The sequence below is a fragment of the Meriones unguiculatus genome, chromosome 6, assembly GCF_030254825.1.
Source record: "Meriones unguiculatus strain TT.TT164.6M chromosome 6, Bangor_MerUng_6.1, whole genome shotgun sequence".
In the NCBI taxonomy this organism is placed as follows: Eukaryota; Metazoa; Chordata; class Mammalia; order Rodentia; family Muridae; genus Meriones; species Meriones unguiculatus.
The window spans coordinates 135487021-135504155 of record NC_083354.1 but is presented as its reverse complement, the minus strand read 5'-3'; the positions used below and the strand labels follow the sequence as shown (position 1 = coordinate 135504155).

Genomic DNA, 17135 nt, shown 5'->3' with positions numbered 1-17135 from the left:
GCCTGACGTAGCCACTTCTTATAGCCAGGCAGGACTTCCAGCGGAGGGTTAGGGACACAACCCACCTACAAAACCTTTGACCCTAAATTTATCCCACCTGTAAGATGGGCTATGAGGGAGCAAAGGTTGGCCCTACCTGAGAGCCATTGCATGGGAGAGAACCAGCTCTGCTATGCTTGTTTACTTATGTATTCAAAGTGTTGAAAACAGTCGGCACATGATGTCAGCGCAATCCTCAGCAAGGAAGTAAGAAGGGAAGGCTGAATGTTTGAAGTGTGGTTCCCCTCATTAACTCCATAATATGTGAGAATAACTGAGTCACTTCAGCTTTCACTCTCTCCTGACAAGCCATGTACACATTGGTGTCCATAAGAAAGAGGAAATGTTGATTTTTGTTTAAAGGACAAGCTGGTCGTCTTCTTTTAATCAAGTTTCTCAGAAATATCATAATTTAAATTTCATTTGCCACAAGGGAGGAAGGGGAAGACTGGCCTTTTGTCTATGTGTTGGTAGAAATCAGCTCTTACTCTAAGGACAGACAGGAAATGGTCTCTGCTCCTGCTGAAACAGTTATCTGGTGCTGTGGTGTAAGGAAAAGGATAGAGATACTTACAGCTCCCGTGTGGAGATAACAGTTACTTGACCTAGCACTGAACCTAGCACCTCATCAACAGCCTTCATCCTCCTGAAGGGCATCAGGCTGCGTGTTGTTCTGTGATCTTCCCAGGACCAGGCCATGGAAATTTGTATGTATAGTGCATCGGCTGTGATTGAGCTGCGCTGATGACTAACCATTTCAGGCTGAACTGAGAGCACTACAGACTTTTTAAGTTCCTGAATCTTATCCCAATTATATTTCATTTAATAATACTCAGTGAAATATCTGGTGGCAGGGGAAATGAAACTACATGCTTTTATGGGATCATTCATCAAGAACTAATTGAAGCTTTCATACAGTTTAGTGCTGATAAAACAGTGTAACAATAAACAATAACAAAATTCACTGGAGAAGGATTTGTTTTGCCGTGAGGAAAATGGTTCTGTTTCATCCTGGGATTCCCGGTTAAAAGAGTCTCCAATTTACAAAGGGATAAGTGCAGGCTCCTCTGCATAATGCCAGGGTGGGAGCTGTGTCAAATGCATTAGTGTTGCTCCACTGGAGCCATTCTAGTCCTAAGTATCTGCTATTGTGTGGGACTCTGGCAGGAGACTGCAGCACCAATAGGATTTTTAAAAGTTTCTTTTTGCTACTTATTATTATTGTGCTGGAAGCAGCTAGCTCTTCCATGGCTTATTCCTGGAAATTTGAACCATCTTAAAGAACACTTTCAAAAAATTTAGATCTTTAAATATACTTTTAAAATAAGTCTTTGAAAGAATGTTTCCATGCAAGAAGTTCAGTTCCTTTTTGTCATTGGTGTCTCTGTTTTTCAGTGCACCCTGAACTGAGAGAGAGAGAGAAAGATAGATAGATGGAGAGAGAGAGAGAGAGAGAGAGAGAGAGAGAGAGAGAGAGAGAGAGAGAGAGAGGTATCTTGGGGGAAATGGTAACAAGTGAATTATATGGGAAGGGTATTTATATCTACGGGAAAATTGAAAATTTCCTTAAAGAGCAATCATGACTCATATGAGCTATGTGGAACCAAGTACTTTGCTATAGCTGCAGTATTTGCTTATTAACTACTCTGTCTCTTATGTAACAACCGCAGATTTTGTTGGAAAAAATATCCTACCTAGACTCAACTTACTTTGAAAGACTACAACCATGGGACCTTCCATTATTGGTTTTTGTAAAATATAATAACATTGAATATACGGTGCATATATATGACCATCATAAAATAAGGCCCACAAAATAAGACACAAATGATATTGACTAGTAATTGTAGATCCTACTTGCAAAAGAAGAAACGGATAATATAATCAGTTACATATAATTTTTTATTGCATTTTTTTTCTCAAGTTTACTTTGTATTGTAAAATGCAACTCTTGTAAGGATTTTTTACACAGTGGCTTTCTAAGAATCTTAATGCATCTTAAGCAAACCACTGACAGGCTTACATCATTCTCTAGGATGAGAACAATTTAGGGAAACCAAAGACAAATTAATGCTTTGTTTACTTGCCAGTCATTTCAGTTACTTTTTGCAGCACATTTAATGAGTGAAGACTATCTTCATACCATGACATCTAAGAGGTATTGATATAACAAATATCAAAAGAAAAAGGTAATAATGGGCTCTATGGTTTTCCTGAGATAGACCACATTTGACTTCTATTTAGATTTATTGAACAGTAGAATTTCATAGCAAAGTATCTGAAAATGTAAATCATAATGGGTTAGCTTGGATTCATTTAGCACCACAGTGTAAATCCTTTACTGCGGTTCTCTGACACACGAGGCAACTTCCGTACCAGGGTTCCCTCATTGTGCTCGACAGTTTTCCATCAAGCTGACATAAGTCATTGGAGAGGAGGCAGACTCAGTTAAGAGAATGCCTCCACACAGATCCCTCCCTCATGGTTGCTCTTCTCTTGGCAGGCCCTCTGTTCTACCCATCCTTCCCCCCACCTCTTCACCCTCAGTCCTGCTCTCTCCAGGTCTGATCACCACCCTCATTTCGCTCTGAGCTCCCTCTCCCACCTTGTTGCCTCTCTTCAACCACTTATGCTGTTTATTCTATCATCTGTTCTCGGTGAGATTTAAGCAAGCTCCCTTAGAACCTCCTTGTTACTTACAGTTTTGGGGTCTGTGAATTTTAGTATAGTTTATATAGTTAGTACTATATGGCTAAAATCTACTTATAAGTGAGCATATACCATGTGTGTCTTTCTGGGTCTATGTTAACTCACTAAGAATGATATTTTCTAGTTCCACCCATTTGCTGATAAATTTCATGACTTCCTTATTTTAAATAGCTGAGCAGTATTCCATTGTGTAAATGTACCAGTTTCTTTATCCATTCTTTGATGGGCATATATTGTCTATTATGAATAAAGATGTTATTAACAGAGTTGAGCAAGTGTCCTTGTTGTATGATAGAGCATCTTTTGGGTATATGCTCAGGAGTGTTATAGCTGGGTCTTGAGGTAGAGCTATTCCCAATTTTCTGAGAATGTGCCAGATTGATTTCCAAAGTGGTTGTACAAGTTTATATTCCCACCATCAAGGAGGAGTAATTCCCTTGCTCCACATCCTCACCAGCATGTGCTGTCACTTGAGTTTTTGATCTTAGCAATTCTGACTGGTGTAAGATGGAATCTCATAGTCATTTGAAGTTTTATTTCCCTGATGACTAAGGATGTTGAGCATTTCTTTAAGTGCTTTTCAGCCATTACAGATTTCTCTCTTGAGTACTCTGTTAATCTCCATAGACTATTTTTAAAATTGGATTATTTGGTTTGTTGGTGTTAATTTCTTGAGTTCTTTGTATAGTTTGTATATTAGCCCTGTGTTAGATGTGGGGTTAGTGAAGAACTTTTCTCAATCTGTAGGCTGTTGTTTTGTTCTATTGACAGTGTCCTTTGCTTTGCAGAAGCTTTTCAGTTTCATGAGGTCCTATTTATTAATTGCTGATCTTAGAGCCTGAGCTGATCCTCAGTTTCTTCTTTAATAGATTTAGTGTTTCTGGTTTTATGTTGATGTCATTGGTCAGTGTGATAAATAAGGTTAAGCTTTGCGGAGGATAGAGGAGTGACTCTAGGTGAAACTACTAGTAGCAGGGGTCATGCAGACTGAAGAAGACACCCTCTAACTAGACAGGACTCCTAATAGAGGGAGGAGAACACTAACCCACCCACAAAAACTTTGATCCATAATTTACCCTGCCTACAAGACATGAAGTGATAGAGATAGAACAGAGATTGAAGGAAATGTTCAACCAATGTTTGGCCCAACCTGAGACTCACCCCTTAGGAGAGAGCCAAACCCTGACACTATCCATGATACTCTGCTATGCTTGTAGACAGGAGGCTAGCATAGCTGTTCTCTGAGAGGCTCCACCCAATAGCTTATTGAAACAAATGCTGAGACTCACAGACTCTTAGAGTCTGAGCTGTTGGTGCTCTGTTCAGGAAGTTGTCTCCTGAGCCAATGAGTTGAAGGCTCTTCCCCACTTTTTATTCTAATAGATTTAGTGTATCCAGTGTTCTTTTGAGTTCTTTAATCCACTTGGGCTTGGGTTTTGTGCAGGATGATAGATATGTATCTATTTGCAATTTTTTGTAAGTAGACATTCAGTTGACCAGCACCATTTGTTGAAGATGCTATCTTTTTTTATTTTGTATTTTATTGGCTTCTTTGTTAACAAACAAACAAACAAACAAACAAACAAAAAACCTAAGTGTTTGTAAGTATGTGGGTTTATTTCTGGATCGTCTATTCAATTCCATTCATCAACCTGTCTGTTTCTATGCCAGTACCATGCACATTTTATTATTGTTGCTCTATAATACAGCTTGAACTCAGGGAGGGCGATACCTCCAAAAGTTCTTTTATTGTATAGAAATTTTAGCTATTCTGTTTCTTTTTTTTTTTTATTTTTGAGAATGGTTCTTTCAAAGTCTGTAAAGAATTGTGTTGGTATTTTAATGGGAATTGAATTGAATGTGTATATTGCTTTTGGTTGGATGACCATTTTTACTATGTTGACCCTACTGATCCATAATCATGGGAGATCTTTTCTTCTTTTGATATCTTCTTCAATTTCTTTCTTCAGAGTCTTGAAGTTCTTGTTATACCGGTCTTTCACTTGCTTTGTTAGACTTACACCAAGATATTTTATATTTTTTGTGGCTATTGTAAAAGGTGTACTTTCCCTATTTCTTTCTCAGGCCATTTATCATTTGTGTAAAGGAGGGATACAGATTTTCTTGAGTTAATTTTATATCCAGCCACTTTTTGGAAGGTGTTTATCAGATGTAAGATTTCCTGGGTAGAATTTGAGGGTTCATTCATGTATACTCTCATATCATTTGTAAATAGTGATACTTTGAATCTTCGTTTCTAATTTGTTTTCTCTGATCTCCTTTTGTTGTCTTGCTCTAGAATGAACTTTGATACTTTGCTGAATAGACATGGAGAGAGTGAACACCCTGTATTGTTCCTGGTCTCAGTGTGTGCCGTGCTGACAGCCCCTCTACATCAGCATTTGATGGCAAGCAGGTACAGTTACAGGTTCAAATGCTGACTCTACTTGATGATAGACTTCTGGTAAATCATGCATTTAAGTGATGGTTCCTTTAGTTATAAAAGTGGGAATATTAAGGCTCAAAATGTATCTTAAGAGATAGGTGAATAAATGAAGCTATTAATTTTGTTATATGTGAAGTGAGACCAAGGAGAATGTGCACACACATGATCCTGATAGCTTGGGGAAATATCAGCCACATAGCGTCTATTGAGGTTAATACCAATAGTCAATTTGAGATCTGGAGTTGCATGGGAAATGATCTTTCCTATATGAGGTTATAAATAGGTTTATTCGGGTGGAAATACCTGACCACTTGAGGGTGACCCTATGTCCTGGAATGGGAATTTGGACCATATGAAAGAGGAAGCTGAGTCGAGTCTAAGAATTTCATTGTTCTCACAATGCAACCACTAGTTTCCTGCCATGACCCACATCATGACGGACTGTGAACTATGAGACAACATCAGCCCCTCCTCACTGAAGTTGTCCTTTTCAGAGTATTTACTCACAGTCATTAGACAAAACAGAAGCCCAGCAAAGGTTTTAGTAATGAGAAGTTACCAGGGTGGCTATGGGGCTTGAGAGGGAATAGAACACAATGATGTCACTTCATCGGTGTTTGCCTTTGGTTTAACCACATGCACGGGCTGTCCAGTAAAAAAGAGTCAAGGTGTATGGTCCAGAATAATTGTCATTGGTGTGTGAGGAAACTGACCATGGCCAATGTTTTTATAAAAATATAAACATGTTTATCCTGAGAAGACTCATAATTAATAAACTCAACTCTAGTGTATCCAAATAGAAACACATAAACATCTTGGTAGGCACTTATGAATTCACATATTTGCGTTACCCATTCCTTTATTTTGTTAGTCTCTATCTTGCCCACCAGAGTTATCTCTACTGTGGCAATAACATCAGCCATCTTACTGTGGTATAGCACCACTGAGCAGATGTAGAGTACTGAATCTTTATAGGTCGAGGAGCTGCACCGCAGTGAGGGGTATTGGAATATGCATGTCACTTCATGAGTTGGTGTGGAGACCAGGGAAGATGAGAGCAACAGCATAGAAGGAAATAAAATGACACAGAATCTCCAAGTAGAAAGGGCTGCTGGTTTCTGTTGATACATTCTGCTTCATTTTCCCCAAGATCCAAGGCTGATGTTATCTTTATGTTTAGTGAAATAGGTCATGTACTATAAATTTTCACTTCAGTTGGGTTTCTGTCACGTGCAACCTCAACAACAGTAGCTGTCCAGTCAGAAGTTTAGGTTTGAAATTTATGTAGCTAAGAAGGAAATAAGGCAGGGTCTGTATCAACATTTGAGCCTAGCTGATACATAGGAGAAGAAGGGAAGATTTGGGATTTCTGCAGTCAGAAGGAGCAGTAGTTGGAATTTACTGGAATACACATGACTGTTAAAGGTAACTCTTCAGTTCACAAGAAAAACATATTCATCCAAAACATAAGTGCAAATGATAAAGAATATAAGTGTATCTATAATAGTTTCAGAAACACCGGATTGTGAACAAGGCCATTTTTATTAAATCCTTATGGAGGTGGATTTTTGTAATGTGGACTAACCTGTAGACTTCATATGGAATGATTTTCATTTCTCTTTAAAATATTTCATCTTATTTTGAGACGATTTGTGATAGGAGGGAACGTGCTATTTTGTTTCCTTTGGCTGGTCTTTTATAGAGCAGCCTGAGAGTAGTTCAGAAGGGAAAGCTTCACTGCATCTATGTTGCTCCTCTTACCTTCCTCTTGTTCTGTACCTTCCAATACATTATTGTTACGATACTATTGAAAAGTAATAACAGGGGTTTTAATCAGTCATGGTAATTGGTCATTGGTCATGTTGTACCAAGTCAGGTAACAGAGAAAGATGGCTGCTGGTGCTTAGCTCACTTTTTATCTGGGGCCACAACCCATGAGTTGGTGCTGAGCACATTTAGAGTGAGTTCTGCTGCCCCAATTAACCTAGTCTAGAACCTATTTGCCTCCTAGAGCGTTCTAGGTCCTGACAAGTTGAGTCTCTTCTTGCACTCTTTCAATATTTTCTCTCTTGCTTCCAACCTCTGCATCCTAAATCAATAGGTCACATAGCACAACCTATGCCTAATACACACTCATGTATTGACACTGCATGCCTATACACACACATTACCATTCACAAATCCACTTGGCAAATTTAGAAAGACATCTTTCCTTATCATATTAGCGTGCTATATTGTTGATGTATCATAGCTTTTCATGTCTAAATGTTAGATATAAGGCACTTAAAATTTTGCTAACATGATAATAAAATTTTTATATTTTGTTTTGATTTATTTCATGTTATGTATCAGATCAGGTTTCATACAGGGTTTTAATGCTTCTCTCTTTTTTATGACAGTTCCTGTCTTTTGTGTCACTGATTTTTTAAAATTAAAACATTGCTTCTACTAACTACTAAATATTTTCTACGTCCTAATGTACTAATTATCTGTTCTCTATGTAGTTAATATCCATTTTAACCAAGTTAGCCCTTTGATTTTAGTGTTCATTTTGAAGATTTCCTCTAGTTATTTTAAAAGTTATTTATTTTCCACTCTTTTATTTATTTTTAATACTTTATTCACTTTATAGCTTGATTTTAGCCCCCTCTCTAGTCTTCTCCCAGTCCCACCCTTATTTAATGTATCTATTTGTATAATTGGTGTCAGACAAGATCAAGCCACCAAAAAATCCAAACAAGGCTAGGGAAGGGGCTCAAGAATTCTCACCCCTAGCTGAGATGCTATTGGCAACTAATGGCTGCTAAGAGGATCCAAAATTGTCCTCTGCTATCAGGATTCTTACACACACACACACACACACACACACACACACACACACACACACAGAGGAGGTGTGTGATTACAATGACTGTAATCCGCTAAAGATGGCTTCAGAAGTGGCTGCTCTGTTGCATACCAATGCGCTCTGTCCTCCTCCTGATTTCCAGCTCTTAGCACCAATGGGTGTCCCATTGGTACAAATGTCTCCTTCTCCACACTGGATCCATTCTTTCTGGGCCCTAGCACAGTGAAGTAACTATGCTATGTACTTTTGCTGGTGGCCATTTTAATTTTATATTTCAACTACCTTGCTAGAGTGCCCTCTCCTTGAGTTTCAAAGCACTGTACATGTCTTTTTCTCCACATTTATATTTTGAGCTATGAATTCTATGACCAAAATTTCCATTTAAGTCCTTGGATAGTTTATAACTATTTCAAACTTCCTATGTTTGAATGCAAATTCTGTGTTTTGTCATCTGACTTCTTTATCTTTCTCCCTCAGGCTCCCAATCCCTTGTACACGTGTTTATGGGAAACTAGCAGTCATCCATGTTGTAATCTTCAAGTGTCTTATCCTTGCATTTCCTATTAAACACTTAACAGTCAAAATGATGTGTTAAAAAAGTAGATTTCGCCTTTCAAATCTACTGCTGTGTTCTATCAAGAGCACAAGCTTCTTTTGTAATGGCATTTGGAAGAGCTAACTAGATCTTAATTTAATCCACGGGTTTGTGTGTGTTCTTACATTTCCTTCTCCAAGCTCATTTTTTTTACCCCGCTCTCTGATCTGCTCTGTACTCACACTCATGCACCCCATCTCAGTAGTGGTGACTTCTTCACACATGCCAGTTGTGTGTCTCAGTTCTGCAAAGGGAACCACAACTCTTAATCAACTAAAACTTGAGAACAACTTCTCTCCCAGTCAAGGAAACTTTCAGAAGTAGCAACTCAAGCAGGGTGTGGTGGTGTGTGCCTATGATCCTGTCACCTGGTGCATGGAGGTTCAAGGCCAGGCTTTGCTATGTAGCAGTTTCAAGGGCAGCCTGAGGTATATGAGAATGTGTTTATAAGAGGAAACAACCCAAACCAGTAATTATAACACAATGTTAAACTGAAAAATGAAGGTGAGCTGAATCCCAGAGTAAATACTAATTGTGTAAACATGTCTCCCAGAAGATATAAAGGAAGATAAGGGGGGAGGTTATTGCTTGTTTTAATCAAGTTCATTGAGTGATCTGTTCAATCTTTCTCTATATGGGCAGCTACTAGGTGAATAGGCAGAGCTCAACAGCTAGACTCAAGAAAATGTTCTTCCTTCCTTCTTAAAACAGTTCTTTTGCAGGTGTGCTTGCCTTGGTAGCCCTAATGCCCCACCGCTAGCACTCGCACTAAATACACACAAGAATAGTTATTTGCATAACAAAATAGTGTGTGATTTTAAACAAGGTTCTTTTTTTATATAATAAGCTTTCTTCCAAGTTCGCAAAATTGGGAGTCAATTTGTAAAATGTTAATTATTCAGCCTTTTAGGATCACAACTGTTATTTTTTTTATGAGTTTAGTTTGCCTTTAAGATGAATGCTTCACTGCTTGCCTTTTTTTTTTTCCTTTCGATAAACAGCAATTAGTGAAAAAAGATCACTTGACTGTAGTTTGAGAGCCAATCATGTTGATAGGGAATAAAGGCTTTACAAGAATCTACTGCTTCCTGCTTTCTTAGAAGTGAGCATGATTGTGTTTGTGCTGGAGTATTGTGATCAGATATTTGAGGTTTTCTATGCCTTCACACATTAGCCAAGTCTGCACTCATGTAAGCAGCTAAGAATAAAGATGACAGGTAGGCCAGACTATAATGAATTATGGTACTCCTACCAAGAAATAAGGAAGCACAACTAAGAATGCGTCTGTCCCTTGGAGAGTCAGTGAGAAATATTCTAGAAAGTCTGCTCGGGTGATAATAAAATGATTTCGTATCCTGATTAATATGGACATCAAAATCAAATCTCAGAATCTAAAATCAGCTCAGTATTTTTAGCCTTGGGACACTGGAAAAACTAGATATTAGATGGAAGAAATAAAGAGAAGTATAAAGATTGATGTTAAGGAGATCCTACAGACAAATATATTCTTATCTACATTTTACTTTAAAATGTTGGATGACATTCAAACCTGAACATACAGAGACTGTTATCTGCTGTGCAGAAAGTCATCATGTGATTCAAGGAGGCTTAGAATAGAGCTAAGTGTCATCTTAATGTCTGATGAAGAAATTTATTGCTTCTAAAGCTAAGGCTCATAATACATGAAGGAACACAAATAAGGAACCATAAACATACATTTCACAAATCAAGAAGCCCATACACGTTAAAAGCATAATTCTTATTAGACCTTAACTTCATGTTCATGAGATTGTATGAAGGATTTCATATTAATACTGTCCCTCAAAGGATATAGTCCTGCCCTCTCAAACTTAAACTCCATAACAGAATATAGTATGGTTGGTTTATGAGTTATTACTTTTATCATTTTTTAATTTCATACAATCCCATGAACTTTCACCTGCTTGTAATTTTGAGATTCCACAACAATGATAGGAAAATGATATTTATATACCAGTGGAGGTGGATGGCCATATTTAGAATTCTAGAACTCTGTGGGCCACAATCTGTCAAAAATTGTTAAAATAAAAATACTATTTAAAATTATTATGCATTCAAGGTGTTTGATAATGAAACTTTATTTTGTTTTTAAAAACATTTTTCTTTTTATTTTTTACAATTTATTTACTTTATCTCTCGATTGTAGTCCCCTACCTCAACTCCTCCTGGTCCCCGCTCCCTCCCTCCTCCCCCATCTCCTCCCTTAGTCCACTGAAAGGAGGAGCCCTCCTCCCCTACCATCAGACCCCAGCCTATCAAGTCTCATGAGGACTGCCTGCATCCTTTTCCTCTCTAGCCTGTCATGGCTGCCCGCCAGGGGGAAGTGATCACGAGTTTTGTGTATCAACAGAAGGAGGTAAATTGAGATAGAATTCGTAGTCCTGGAGTTGTGGGGCAGACTGTGTCCACACAGTCTCTCTCTGAGGTTCGTGGTTTCTGCCGCACAGTAGCGTGCCATGGAGGCCAGAACCGAGTGCCCTTCTACAGGCTGCTTACTGATGACGGGAAGGTATTTTGAAACACTTTTGAATTAACAGAAATGTCTGTCTGACTCTCTCTTCTTCACTCTGTGTCTCTGTCATGTCTTTCTCTTTCTTTGGCTTCCTTTAGGACTCAGATAGCGTGCGTCTTTTTCACGTGCTCCAATAAAGGTGTTCTCAGATGGGTAAGAAGGAGCTTGTGCATACCGGCAATGCAGATACTATTCAAAACCCAAGCTGTTTCCTGTTGTCTCCGGATTCAAAGCTATCTGGAGCTATCCTGAGCAGCAAATTGATGCTTAATTTGTTTGACCCCTGTGCTATCCATGTACGCGCTTCCTCAGGCAATACATGAAACTATTAACAACGACTACGATTAGCTGAACATTTCCCCTCCTTCTTTAATAAGGTCCGTGCTTTGTTGAAATTCTCAAGACCTCCCAAGTAGCATGATGCAGATCAAGACTTTGCCTTGTCACTACTCGTGTATTCTTAGAGAGTTCCTGCAAGTTATATATTTATGTTCATAACATCCTGTTCGGTGTGACTCGTGATCATGTGTGTCATACATATTAAAAAGCTCTTAGTGCTACTGATTTTATTTATATCTTAAATTAGAAGTTTTGTTCCACTAATGCACTTTGTTTATATGGTATTACTTATTTTTAACATGGCATTAAATTTATTTTATTTATATGGTATTACTTTAACTGAAACAATTTTGGCAGTGTTTTCTTAATAAATAACATTTTGGTGAATTGTTAGTCCTATTCAATCAGATATATTCATATATGAGATATAATCACAGAAAAGGTCACCAAGCATTCTGTTTACTAGAGTTGAATTTCAACTCATTGATTTTATGCCTCAATAAAATACTTTAATTTTGTGTAGCGAACTCCTCACTGTGACATCAAGTGTTTTCTTGATTATTTTGGATCCCAGCACAACCACATGCGATGATGTACTAAAAACAGGAGTGCATATTCCAAGAAAAGGTAGCATCTATTGTGCAATATGATCTTAAACCCTTTGGATCAAACCTCTCCCATCCAAGACTCCATCAAAAGCTATGATTGCAGTATTTCAGGTCTGTACCACACCCGTGAGCTTTGCCATTTTGAACAGTTAATATTATCACCTGATTATATAATGAATATACCAATCTTTCATATTTTTAAAAGAATATTACACACTTGATATTTGATGCAAAAGTGGTCATATAGTTGTTAATGCTAAAACGTTGAGAAAATGTTGCATTTGCATTGTTTATGAAAGAAGCTTAATCATGGCTCATGCTGATATCATCTAGGTTTAAGCTTCTGAACACAATTAAGGGTATATTATTTAATATATTTTATCAGTACATTTTTAAAGTACCACTAACAGACAATCCAGTAATAAAATCATTTCATAGTGTCAGTTTCCACAAATACATGTTCTCAACATTGTTCACAGCAGCTTTATTTTTCGTAATAGCCAGAACCTGGAAACAACCCAGCTGTCCCTCAGTGGAGGAATGGATACAGAAATTGTGGTAAATTTACACAATGGAATACTACTCAGCTATTAAAAACAAGGAAATCATGAAATTTGCAGGCAAATGGATAGTACTAAATAAGATCATCCTGAGTCAGGTAACCCAGAAGCAGAAAGACACACATGGTTTATACTCACTTATAAGTGGGTGTTAGACATGTAATACAGGATAAACATACTAAAATCTACAGACCTAAAGAAGCTAAACAACAAGGAGAAACCTAGGGAAGATGCTTAATCCTGATTCAGAAGGGCAAATAGGATAGACATTGGAATGGGAGAAAGCAGGGAACTGGACAGGAGCCTTCTACAGAGGCCCTTTGCAAGAGTCTACCCAGCAGGGCATCAAAGCAGATGCTGAGACTCATAGCCAAACTGTGGGCAGAGTGCAGGGAATCTTATGAAAGAAGGGGGAGTTATAAAGACCTGGAGGTGACAGGAGTTCCACAAGGAGAGCAACAGAACCAAAACAATCTGGGCACAGGGGTCTTTTCTGAGACTGATACTCCAACCAAGGACCATTCATGGATATAACCTAGAACCCCTGGAAAGATGTAACCCATGGCAGCTAGTGTCCAAGTGGGTTCTCTAGTAATGGGAACAGGGACTGTCTCTGACATGAACTCAGTGGATGACTCTTTGATCGCCTCCCCCTGCATGGGGGAGTAGCCTAACCAGGCCATAGAGGAAGAGGTTGCAGACAGTCCTGATGAGACCCGATAGGCTAGGGTCAGGTAGTTGGGGAGGAGGACCTTCCTTATTAGTGAACTAGGGAAAGAGAATTGGGAGGCGGGGGAGAGGGATGGTGGTACTGGGAAGAGATGAGGGAGGGAGCTACAGCCGGGATACAAAGTGAATAAATTGTAATAAAAAAAACTATAACCTATTTTCATGTAATATTTAAAAGTATTTTAAAGTCTTTCTAAGGCCACATATTTTTTAAAGTCATATTTTACTGTTGCAATAAGAAAATTTCCCTTCAGTCTCAGGTACGCTGTGTAGAATATCTGAAGTAGATATGCACACCACAGTATAATTCGTTAAATCACAAAAATAAAAAAAAATTGTCTTACTACCTCTTGTCTACTATTGATCTGTTCTGAAGAGATTTTATTTAAAATATGCTGTGATTTTTTGAAAAATTTTCTAAGAATTTCATAGATGAGTATTGAATTTGCATCATTTTTACCCCTCTTTCTTTCCCTCTCAAACTTTTTTTGTCACCTCTCCTGCTCAAATCCATGAGTTCTTTTATTATTATTGCTATTATACACACACGTGCACACATATTCACACAAACATGCATAGATACGTACGCAGAGACGTGCATGTGCACACTCACATGTATTTCACCATGCTCATTTACCGTTGCACACAGGTGTGTGTATATATATGTTCTTAGTTCTGACCATTTGGGATTGGATGGCTTATCAATTGGCTCATCCCTAGGGAAAATGGATTCAGTTTCTCCCAGCAACTATTGATTGCCTGTAACACTTCATCTATTAGCTGACCTTGTATTTAGAATTTGAAATGTGAGTAGCATAACCTCATATATCAGATACTATACTACTTTATATTTTGTACAGAATACTTTTTAACCTTTCTGCCAGGTAGCACTATCTTCCATGTTGATCCAAGAATAAACACATTTACATTTACAATATTAAGTATATTAAGTGTGTTTTCTTAAGTATATTTATCTCTAAAAATTTTAATCATAGATTCAAGGCAATACCCAGTTACAAACTTCCCCTTTACAGGTGGTTTTGTTATCATGCCTTCTGTATTTTGTTCTCTAGTGGTACAAACTTTTGATGCTCTTATACTCTAAGAATTAAGTATTTAGAAAGGAGAAATACATGTGCATCTAAAGGTTTGCAGAGTGTGTTTGGCTTTCTTAATCCTCACAAAACCCTTCTTGTGAAAGAAACATTGTTATCACTGTTTTTCATTTCTGGGAAATGAAGCTTAAACACACAGTTCAAAAATGTATCTAAGGTACGTATTCAACCGTTGAAAAGACTGAAATATGATTTGAGTGGTACCACGGGCAATGAGTTTTCTCAGCCTGTACTAATCTTAAGCCACACAGGGAACAATTAAAAGGAGAACCTCAGTCGATTCCTAGGAGTGAGATATAGAAACTGTTTTACTGACATAGATCCAGTAGAAGTTAACAAATATGAAAATATTTTTCTTGGTCAATATATACAAAACGATCCGAATGGCTAGGAGTACATTTGCCGTCTTAATGCTTTAGGATTTACTTATTCTGTTTTGTGCGTGTGAGTGCTTTGCTTGCTTGGATGTTTGTATTCCATGTGTGCCCCTGATGCTTGTGGAAGTCAGAACAGGGTATTACATACCCTGCAGCTTGAGTCCTAGGTGTTTGTGAGCCACCATGCGCGTGCTGAAAAGGAAACTATGGCCCTTTACAAGACCCACAGGGCTCTTCCCCACCAAGCCAACTCTCCAGCCTGAACAGTTGTTTTCTGCTCTGGTTTGTTTCTGGAGAGAAAGTTTCTTTGTGTATCTGGGCTGATTTTTAACTCATGATTTCTGTCCATTACATCTTTCAAGTGTTGAGTTACATGCATCTACTGTGAGACCTGTTTTATCTTAATAACTAATAATAGAAAAGGAATAATTTTTCCAGCATACATTGTAAGGATTTCTAAAAAAGAAGATCAATATATTGTTACTAATATTTATGTTACTTTGAAACTTCCATTTAGATTTAAGTGTCCCTTGGCTTTATTTGATAAGGAGGCACTCTGCATGTTGGTGAGATGGTTGCTGAGAGACTCCTTGCAACTTTTCTTTCTTTCTTCCTTTCTTTCCTTCTTTCCTTTCCTTCCTTCCTTCCTTCCTTCCTTCCTTCCTTCCTTCCTTCCTTCCTTCCTTCCTTCCTTCCTTCCTTCCTTCCTCCCTCCCTCCCTCCCTCCCTCCCTCCCTCCCTCCCTCCCTCCCTCCTTCCTCTCTCTCTCTCTCTCTCTCTCTCTCTCTCTCTCTCTCTCTCTTTCTTTCTTCTTTTTGTATTTTGAGACAGAGTTTCTCTGTGTAGCATTGGCTGTCCTGACTCACTCTGTAGATCTGCCTGTTGCTGCCTCCCAGAGTGCTGGGATTTCAGGCATGAGCCACCACACTGGGCTTTCTTGCAACTTTTAATTAGTTAAATATTTTAGTTAAAACTTACTCACTTTGTATTCTGACTATAGCCCCTTCCTTCCGTCCCTCTCACCCTCCCTCTTCTCCCCCTATGCTCCTTCCCTAGTCCACTGATAGGGAGGACCTCCTCTCCTTCTATCTGACAATATCAGGTCACATCAGGGCTGGCTGCATCATCTTTCTCTGTGGACTGTCAAGGCTGCATCCCCCAGGGGGAGGTTATCAAAGATTTGCAGCCCCTGAGTTCATGTCAGAGCCAGGCCCTGCTCCCCTTAGTAGGAAACCCACTTAGAAACTGAGCAGCCTATGGGCTTCCTCTGAGCAGGGGGTCTAGGTCCTCTCCATGCATGGTCCATGGTTGGATTATAGATCTCTGTAGCCTACTCCCCCAGCCCAGGTTTTTTGGCTCTTTTGGTCTCCTTGTGGAGTTCCTGTCCCCTCCAGGTCTTTCTATCTCCCTCTCCTTCCATAAGGTTTTCTGCACTTTGCCCAAAGTTTGGCTATGAGCCTCAGTTTCTGTTTTGCTACCCTGCTGGGTAGAGTCTTTCAGAGGCTGCCTGTGGAAGGCTCCTGTCCTGTTCCCTTTCTTCTTCTACTTCCACTGTCTGTCCTGTTTAGCCTTCTGAGTGAGGTTTCAGCCTCTTCCCTGGGGTCCTCCTTGTTGGTTAGCTTCTTTAGGTCTATAGATTTTAGTATGTATGTCCTATGTTATGTAGCTAATATCCACTTATAAGTGAGTACATACCATATGTGTCTTTCTGCTTCTGGGTAAAAGGTTGTCAGATTTGGCTTTTAGAGTCTCTTGGAAAAGTGAGGTTTAAAAACAGGTGCCATCAATGTGGAGCAAGCAGAATACTCTTCCATTACTGGTGGGAATGCAAACTTGTACAACCACTATGGAAATCAGTAGGGCAGTTTCTCAGAAAGAAGGGAACATTTAACCTCAAAATTCAGTTATATCACTCTTATATAACCAAAGGACACTTAATTCTACCACAAGGACACTTGCTCAACCATACTCATTGCTGCTCTATTCCTAACAGCCAGAAACTTGAAACAACCTAGATGTTCCTCAACAGAAGAATGGATAAAGAAAATGTGGTACATTAACACAGTGGAATATTACTTAGCTCTTCTCTCTCCCTTCCACCCCCTCATTTTTTTCAAGACAGGGTTTCTCTGTGTAGCCTTGCTTGTACTGGAACTAACTCTTTAGACCAGGCTGGTCTTGAACTCAGAGATCTGCCTGTCTCTGCCTTCCAATTACTG

General features: G+C 38.8%; 1 long non-coding RNA gene across 4 annotated transcripts in view; it reads left to right on the top strand.

The window, feature by feature from the left end:
• Window positions 1–17135, top strand: part of LOC132654773 (uncharacterized) — a 662496-nt gene that overhangs the window by 520103 nt on the left and 125258 nt on the right. For 3 of the 4 annotated variants that reach the window (XR_009592487.1, XR_009592486.1, XR_009592489.1), the window contains exon 4: window positions 5048–5164. This is a non-coding gene — a long non-coding RNA (uncharacterized LOC132654773). Of the gene's footprint in view, window positions 1–5047; window positions 5165–11286; window positions 11877–17135 lie in introns of those variants that run through there. The other variant, XR_009592488.1, reaches the window with a different exon arrangement.